General features: G+C 49.1%; 1 pseudogene; it reads left to right on the forward strand.

Annotated features, from left to right (window-relative positions):
• Window positions 1-2768: 2768 nt before the first annotated feature.
• Window positions 2769-7991, forward strand: LOC135881547 (histone H2B 5-like; annotated as a pseudogene).
• The last annotated feature ends 401 nt before the right edge of the window (window positions 7992-8392 follow it).

The following is an 8392-nucleotide window of genomic DNA, read 5'->3' on the forward strand; positions in this document are numbered from 1 at the left end:
TTTGGCTCTTGAATCCAGCAACCCAAAAATCACCCAGAGTCCCCAAAGTCCAACACCCCCAAAGTCTCTGTCCCTGGTCAGTGCAGCCCCAGAGTAAAAGGGGGGGGGGCACGCAGGGTGTTAAGGGGCACCTTACGTGATCCGAGGCTGGCCAGCCATCTGTTTCTCCGTGGGGGTTCCGCCGCAGCCTTTACCACGAGCCAGTCCACTTTCCTGCCATCCCACGAACTGCTCCACTCTACAAGCTGCTCCGCTCCACTCCGCTCCGCTCCACTCACCGACCTGTGAGCCGTTCCAGCCGTCCCCACAAACAGCTCCGCTCGCCGTTCCTTGGGCTACTCCAACCGGCCCCGCAAGGCTCCACGCCACTCGCTGCTCCTCCAGTCGTCCCCACAAATTGCTCCACCAGCTGCTGAGCAATATAGCTTCAGGCTCCCCCACTAGTTAACACAGCACTCAGTGATCTCAGCTCTTAATAACTTTAGCTCTTTTGTGATTTCAGCTCTTAGCGATTTCAGCTCATAGTATAGTAGGGGAGCCCCAGTGCTGGTGCACCATTGGCCCAAAGTGAATTCAGCTCAGCAGCCTGTAACTAGACTCCTAAGGGAATCAAAGTTAGCTCTGACATTCAACAGTGGAGAGAGGAGGTGGTGCAATTGGTGTTTCAAACCCTCAGAGGGGACCCATACCATCAGGTACCTGTCCCCATCCTCTCTCAATTCACTGGGTTTTGTAACCCATGCCCCTTGTCAAGCAAGTGCTACTTAGGTAATGGTGAAGGACTCACTCAGTCCTTCTGTCATACAACAGTTCCACTGGCCTTGATTCACAGAATCAGGGTAACAAAACTTTATTCTTCCTGCCCCAATAATAGAGAAACTGGGGATCCCACACCAGCCAAAGTAACCACTTTCAGTTGCTGTTGTTCCATGCCAGGCGAGTGGGTGTGCCTATGCAAACAAGATCAGCCCCTGGAGTTCTTTTCCACACTCGCCATAATTCACCACCAGATGTCAGGGTAGAGCTCATCCTGACTCTGCTTACACATGTAATAATCTGACTCCAGGGGCTGGGGCTTTAAGGGAAAACAGCAAATATCACGAGATTCCCAATCCAATCACAGGCGCTAACAACCCTGAGCAACCAGAATTAGCAGCTGAACATTCACTTGCAACTGTGAGGCCCCTTTAAAGGCACCGATATTGTCACCACTGTGGCTCTGAACCCATAGGCTTCAGGAAGGGCTCAGGTGTGCCTAGGCCAACACAGGTATGCAGGGCTAGAAGCCTTCCCCCAGCTTTCTCACAGGTGTACAGGGGCCAGGCATAGGCCCAGAGCACTGGGAGTGGGGCAGTCAAGCTCCACTAGCCGTTCTAGACATTCCCAAAAAGGCCGTAGGTCGGAAAGAGGTGAAGATTGGATCCAGGCACCAACTTCCTCTATCCTAGCCCCTGGGGGGAATCCAGATGGGCTCTCCCAGCACTCTCAGAGGCAATGGGCTTGTAACAATCCCTATGGGAACAGCTGGTGGGGTGCAGCCCATCCTCACTCCTTCCACCCTAAAGCAGGCAGTGGCTTAAAGCCACAGTCTTGCCCTCTGTTATGATTCTCCCTCAACTCGAAGCACCCCCTGGCGGGGGGCTGATGTCAGGGTGTCCCCCTCCCCCCCACGCATGTACCCAGTCCCTGCTGAGCTGGGGTTGGGGAACAGAGGGACTGTGTCTGCTGCTGAGCTGCTGCTGCTGGCTCAGGAGTGAATGCTGCCAACAGCAGCTGCTACTGCCTGAATAAGCGTTCAGGCGCCTGAGTGCTCTGCTTAAAGAGAGAGTGCCCCCCCCACACACATACACACTCCCCCCACCAACACACACACACTTTCTCAAACCAAACCAAAAACTGAAATGGCGCCCCACTGAGCAAGGAAAGGGCTGCAGCTGGGCCATGGGCTCTGGCAAGATGCAGCCCCCCATGCAATAGCACGAAGCCCACCATGAGTCACAGACCGAGCGCCAGGCACCACAAGCTGCAGCAGCAGTGCAGAAGCAAGAGTAGCAATACGCCATGTACCATGCCACCTTTCCTTCTGTGCTGCTGCTGGCAGCAGCATTGCCTTCAGAGCTGGGGGCTCAGCCAACACCAGCTGCCCAGTGCTTCATTTGTGCCAGGGCTGAGCCCCAGCACCTCTTTCGATACAAATGAAGCACTGGGGGAAGGCAGTGGGGCCTGGAGGTGATGGAGGGTTGGCGAGCCGGGGAGCCCATGGTGGCCAGGGCTGATGGATGGGGGAGCCCACAGGGACCAGGGCATGGTCTTCTATTATTGTTTAACAGTGCGATTAAAACTGTGATTAATCGTGACTATTTTTTTAATTTCATGATTAATCGCAATTAATTTTTTAATTGTTTGACAGCCCTAATATATATATATATATATAGAGAGAGAGAGAGAGAGAGAGAGAGAGAGAGAGAGAGAGAGAGACACACACACACACACACAAAATACAGTGGTGTCTAGTGGTTTCAAATGAGATCAGGATCCCACTGTGCTAGACTGAGTCCTGCACATAGCAAGGGACAGTCTCTGCTCCAAAGGTCTTACAATCGAAATAGAGGCGGATGGAGACTCAAAAAGGCTGAATGGATTACCCATCATCACTGAAGTCTGCTATAGCACCAGGAATTAAACCCAGATTGCTCGAGTCCCAGTCCTGGGCCTCCTTACCCATAAAGCCATCCTTCTTCCTACATCAATCCAGTTTAGCTCCCAAGATGAAGGGCACTAGGAAAGTACGTGGTACTGTTATTTTTCACTACAGTGCAAGCACATAAACCATGTGCATTTATAAAAGGCACAGCAGCTTTTACACTGAGATGGTAATGACAGACATTTCTCACATTGTACTTGGATTTATTTGTTTGGAAGTTGCTCTGTTGAGGTTCTGGGCTTGGTTGGTTTGTTTGCCTGAGATGGAATATCACAGTTTCCAGCAGGGTCTCTCGGCCCGGGAAATATCTCCTCTACGGTGGAAATATCCGTATCCTAACAACTACACAAAACAATAGTGAAGTGTAACTAACTGTGAATGGCAGTGCACTGCTGACAAGCTCTGACCATTAACATTTTCCTTTGTTGAGCTCAGCAGGCGAAATGCAGCTAACAGAAGCTGTCTGCTGTGCTGAGCACTCACAAGGATTTCATTGTAAGCGCACAACAGAAAAAGGAGGGTGGCTCGCTCAGAAAATACAACCTTCTGTGTCGGATTATATCCTTACACATTAATTGTGGGGAAGTGTCTTTAGAAACATGATGCTTTTTACGCTGAGCTCCTTGAGGTCTGGCACCGCAGAAGGTGAAATAATTGAGATGAATAGGGCCAAAATCTGCCCTCGCGATCTTGTAATGTCATTAGGTTTGCATGGGTGTATCTGAGGGCAGAAATTAGCCCATGTGTATGTAACTGAGCCCACTTGGGATATCAGTGAGGTTTGAATGCAGGATCTCGTGTGCTATAAGATGAGTTAAGGTGTAAGGGTGACATGCTAATTCCCCCCTAACTCCCCTAGGTAGAAGATGTAGGAGACTCGCTAACAGCTTATGTGGAGCAGTCACTTGAAGGAGACGAAGACCATGCAAACCCAGTATGGGTTAGGTATGGCTGACACCTCATGTCACCCCACTTCTCCCCACTCCCTCCAACTCAATTAACAGGAGCATGCTTAGCTCTAGCCACTGCTGTACTTGTCTGCAATGTGGCTAGCACGCTACTTGCACTAGGAAAGAGGAAAACAGGGCAAACAGTGCTCTTTCCCGCCTGTCCTCCCAAGAGTAGTGCCCTCCCACAACCATACTGCCACACTGCTCCTAGGAGAAAGGGGGAGCCGGGGCGAGGGGTATGCCCATGCACATGAGCGTCTGACACACACATGGATACAGGGCATCGAAGACAATTCCATCCCGGTGCTTAGTGTGACGGGACAGCCTTCCCCTCATTGCAGCATGAGGAACTAAGCAGGCCGGCCTGTGGGTCAGCCCTGAAATCTGCACCCAAGCCCTTGCCTCATGGAGCCCTGTGGGATGGGAGTACCTTTGGCATAATACAACTGAGCAACATAGATCAAACTCACATTACGTGCCTTCTTCTGCAGCAGGGGGCGCAGATCATATGAGCATGTCCCACCTGATCGATTCCCTGCCATCGTAGGGGCTTCAGGCACTGATGGTACCTTGGTCTCTGCCATCTCTGCCTGTGGCTCAGTTTAGTCTCCTGAGGGCTGAAATGCTTTGTCATTTGGCTTAGCATAGGGGTGTCTGGGTGAAATGTAAGGGCCAGTGTTATGCAGGAAGTCAGAGTGGATGATCTAATGGTCCCTTCTGGTCTTAAACTCTGTGAAATCAACAAGCATCTCAGTGCCCTAGATATTGTTGATTGTGTCAAGGCAGTCTGGCAGCTGTGGAGGGTTATCCCCACTTTACAGATGGGGACCTGAGGCACAGAGAGATGAAGTGGCTGGGCCAAGCTCACACAGGAAGTCTCTGAGAGACTCCAGAAAGAGCCCACTGGCTGGGATCCCAGCTCACTCCCTTCACCACAAGACTCTGTGCCTGGATTTTCAGTAATCGCTCTTCAGCCTAGCAGAGAAATGTCTAGCATGATCCAATGGCTGGAAGTTGAAGCTAGACACACCAGACCGGAAATAAGGTGGATTTTTTTAACACTGAGCGTAATTAACCATAGGAACGACTTACCAAAGGTCATGGTGGATTCTCCATCACTGATACTTTTTAAATCAAGGTTGGATGTTTTTCTAAAAGATCTGCTCTAGGAATTATTGCATGGAAGTTCTATGGCCAATGTTACACAGGAGGACAGACTAGATGATCATGGCTTTAGAATCTATGAAATGAGAATGATGACACTTAACCAATCCTGATGCAAAGACATAACTACAGTTACCAAGTTATAGGCTTCCCTAAAAGAAGATAGAACAGTATTCATCAGCAGGCAGATCCTTAACTGGGTGTAGATGAGTGGCTCCATTGAAGTCAATGGAGCTGTGTGGATTTACCATAGATGAGGACCTGGCCTATCCGGTTCAATCAAAACAACAATGTGAAAAGAAAGTTAAGGTTGCCTAGTGATGCATTTTAAAAAAACACACTACAACTCAGCTGCAAATGCTGCAGTATCACTATGGCAAGTGGTAGTGCTTTGGATTGTTACCGGAGAACACTGCAGTACTTTTTTTTAAATATAAAGGTAACATTTTCCAAACAAAAATGTACAGAAGGCAAAACAAAACCTGCACTCAGTGAATTATAGAGAGTCTGTGCAGGGCAGTCAGAGCCATAATCCAAACCCCACTTACAGAAAAGAGCCCTACTGTATGCTCCTGAAAATATTGACGTTTGAAATCCGAAGCACATGTGATGCATTAATGTGAAACAGGGATTACATACATGCTGCTCATTGCCCTGCAGCTCAGGAAAAGTCCTTATGTAATGAAGAACTGAAAGACTTATGAGGGAATCCAATGGACTGTTATCGTGTAAAAATACCAGCCCTCTCCAAAGTCAACTCGCAGTTGCTCAAATATATGCCGGTATGTGTTTTGTTTTCCAGCAGGTCTGAGAGAGAAGGAGCCCCATTCATGTCAGCTCCTGGTAATCTCATACCTACAGCTCGGGGTGTGTGAATGAAACAGTGACTTGGGAAAGTCACTGCTTTTCTTTCCAGTCAATTCTCAAACATATAAAACCCACCGCCAGAGAGCCAAACACACTCAAACAATGACAGTCAGTTTTGTCAATTACAGAAACGTTGTGTAGGCAACAAGAAGGGAATGTTTCATCCAACGAGGGGCTCCGCTTCTGGGTGTTTCTCCTGTCAGAAAAAACCCGAATCATTTCTTGATGCTCCGTATTTTTTCTATTAATAACCAGCTGAATCCCATACACTTCAATCTCACGCCTGGCTGATGCCAGCAGTGACTCTTTAATCAACGCCAAATGAGCGAAAGAGAATAACAATGCTTGGCACTTACAGGGTGCCAAAAAGTCACTGTCGAAAATAGCACTTGATCCAGCGTAGATAGAAGAGCAGCAAACCCAGCTTTCTCAGAGCCCTCTGCTAACATCTTAACTGAGCAAATCTCCCAGTGACTTGGCCTGAAGTCAATGGGAGTTTTGCTTAGGAAAAAAGCACTGAAGAGGACCTTCATACTAGAGAAGCTTTTAGATGTATCAGAATTAAGGCCCACTCCCAACATTTTGTGAGGCCTTGGTGTCCTTAGTGTTTCCTGTCCCATATCTCGTCCTATAGGGACGGTGGGACTAGGATATGATTGCCATAAGCAATACAATCTTCTGCTTCTGTGAGGTCCCTGATCATGGCAGGGAAGTCACGGACTGGATGTGGGACATGCTTTATAAGTTTGGATACAGTTTGCATCTGTGTAGCAGAGCGAGGGGCTATTTTGGGCCATTCAAATTTCTGCGGCAAGGCTGGCAGGACCCAGGTGTGCTTCTGTATTGCCCTAAGCCTTTGGAGAACCCACAGATCAACAGGGCTCCTTGATATGGTGTCTGACAACACTAGGGACTTGTGCTCCCTATTCGGCAATAGTTTAGATCTCATGTCATTTAGGTGCAGAGGCAGAGCTCTCCAGAGCCAGTCCCTGGAGGCTGCCTGCTTGCAGAAGACACAGGCAAGCACAATGGCTCTTCTGAGGCTAGGGCAGAGCTCTTCCGTCTCCTTTTCGGGTGTGCAGCCTGTATTTCCCCAAGCTACACTGGGCACAGTCCCACAGCCATAGGCCCAGACCCTTGGTGCAAAGTGTTGGTCAATGCTGGCATTTCCGTCACCCACTCAGGGTTACACTCTGTCTCCCTCTAGTGGTGGCTGGGCTACACAGCTACAGCCATGGCTAACACAGCTGGGTTTTTAGCTCCCCCGCATAGGTCTGAAAGGAGGAGGAGCGAGTTCCCTGTACCAGCTTCTCCCTGTTTGCCCCTCCAGGGCAGACCCTGAGTTACGACCAAGGCACCTGCTCTCATCTGAGAGCTATGAAGAGGGAGATTTGGGGAGGAAAAACAACAAGAGCCTGTGATGCGCCAGTGAACTGCGTTGGGCTTGGAGTGCTTCCTTTGACGAGACAGGGACCCTGCGTCTATCTGCGATTCTGAATTACTTCTGTCTACGCCAGGATTCTCGTTGTTACTCAAGAGGTGTGCTCTTGCTACACGAGATCACAATGGCCCCATAGCAGCTTGCACAGCTTTGGCTATGGCATATGCTTGTCCTTTTAAGGCTGGAGTTTTCAAAGGGAGCTAAGGGAGTTAGGCCCAGATCCTGAAGGTATATAGGTGCCTAACCCCCATAGGAATCAATGTAGGTGCCTAAATACCTTTGAGATTTTGGGCACTGAGCTCCCCTTCAATTTCAGAGGGATTTGGGTGCCTATCACCCATGGCCTCCTTTGAAAATCCCAGTTTAAAACACAGAGGCATCGGAGGGAGCGCCCATGCTGGGCCTGAATCTGGGAGTCAGACAGAGCCAATGCACGGGCAGCTGAGAGGACCAGTTCTGGGCAGCAGGGAGTAACCAGCTTTCAGGAGACCTGCTCCAGCCAAGTCCACTTCTGCCCCCAAGAAGGGCTCCAAGGAAGTGGTGTCCAAGACCCAGAAGAAGGGGGATAAGAAGCAGGAGCAGGAAGGAAAGTTACTCCATCTTCATATGCAAGGTGCTGAAGCAGGTTCCCCCGACACAAGCACCTCTACCAACACCACGGGCATCATGATTGCTTTTGTCAGGGATGGTTTTGAGCATATCACCAAGGAGACGTCCCCTCTGATGCTTTTCAACAAGTGCTCAACAATTGCTTCCCTGGGCGAACCACACAACCGTGCATCTGCTGCTGCTGCCGGGGTTGCTAGCCAAGCTAGTCATGCCCAAGGCCACCAAGGCCATCATCAAGCTCACCAGCTCCAGGTAACCAGAAGCCCATGGCTAGTAGTGTTACGAACAATAAGAAGGAACTCTATAAACATATCAGGAACAAATGAAAGCCTAGCAATGGTACAGGTCTGCTATCAGATGAGGATGGTAAAATTGTCAATCGTGATGCAGAAAATGTAGCAGTGTTCAATACATAGTTCTGTTCTGCATTCAGAAAGAAGCAGGATGGTGTATTCATATCTTGCCATGATAACAAACTACTTTCCACTACATCAGTAACTAGGGAGGCTGGTAAGCAGCAGCTATTGAAGTTAAACCTTTTTAAATGTGCAGGACCCAAGAGTATCAAACAAATTGGCCGAGGAAATCTGAATCATTAATGCTGACTTTGAAATACTGGACTAGAGGACTACAAAAAAGGTTAAGCAAAAATATTAT

Source organism: Emys orbicularis, chromosome 7 (genome assembly GCF_028017835.1).
Source record: "Emys orbicularis isolate rEmyOrb1 chromosome 7, rEmyOrb1.hap1, whole genome shotgun sequence".
Classification (NCBI taxonomy): domain Eukaryota; kingdom Metazoa; phylum Chordata; order Testudines; family Emydidae; genus Emys; species Emys orbicularis.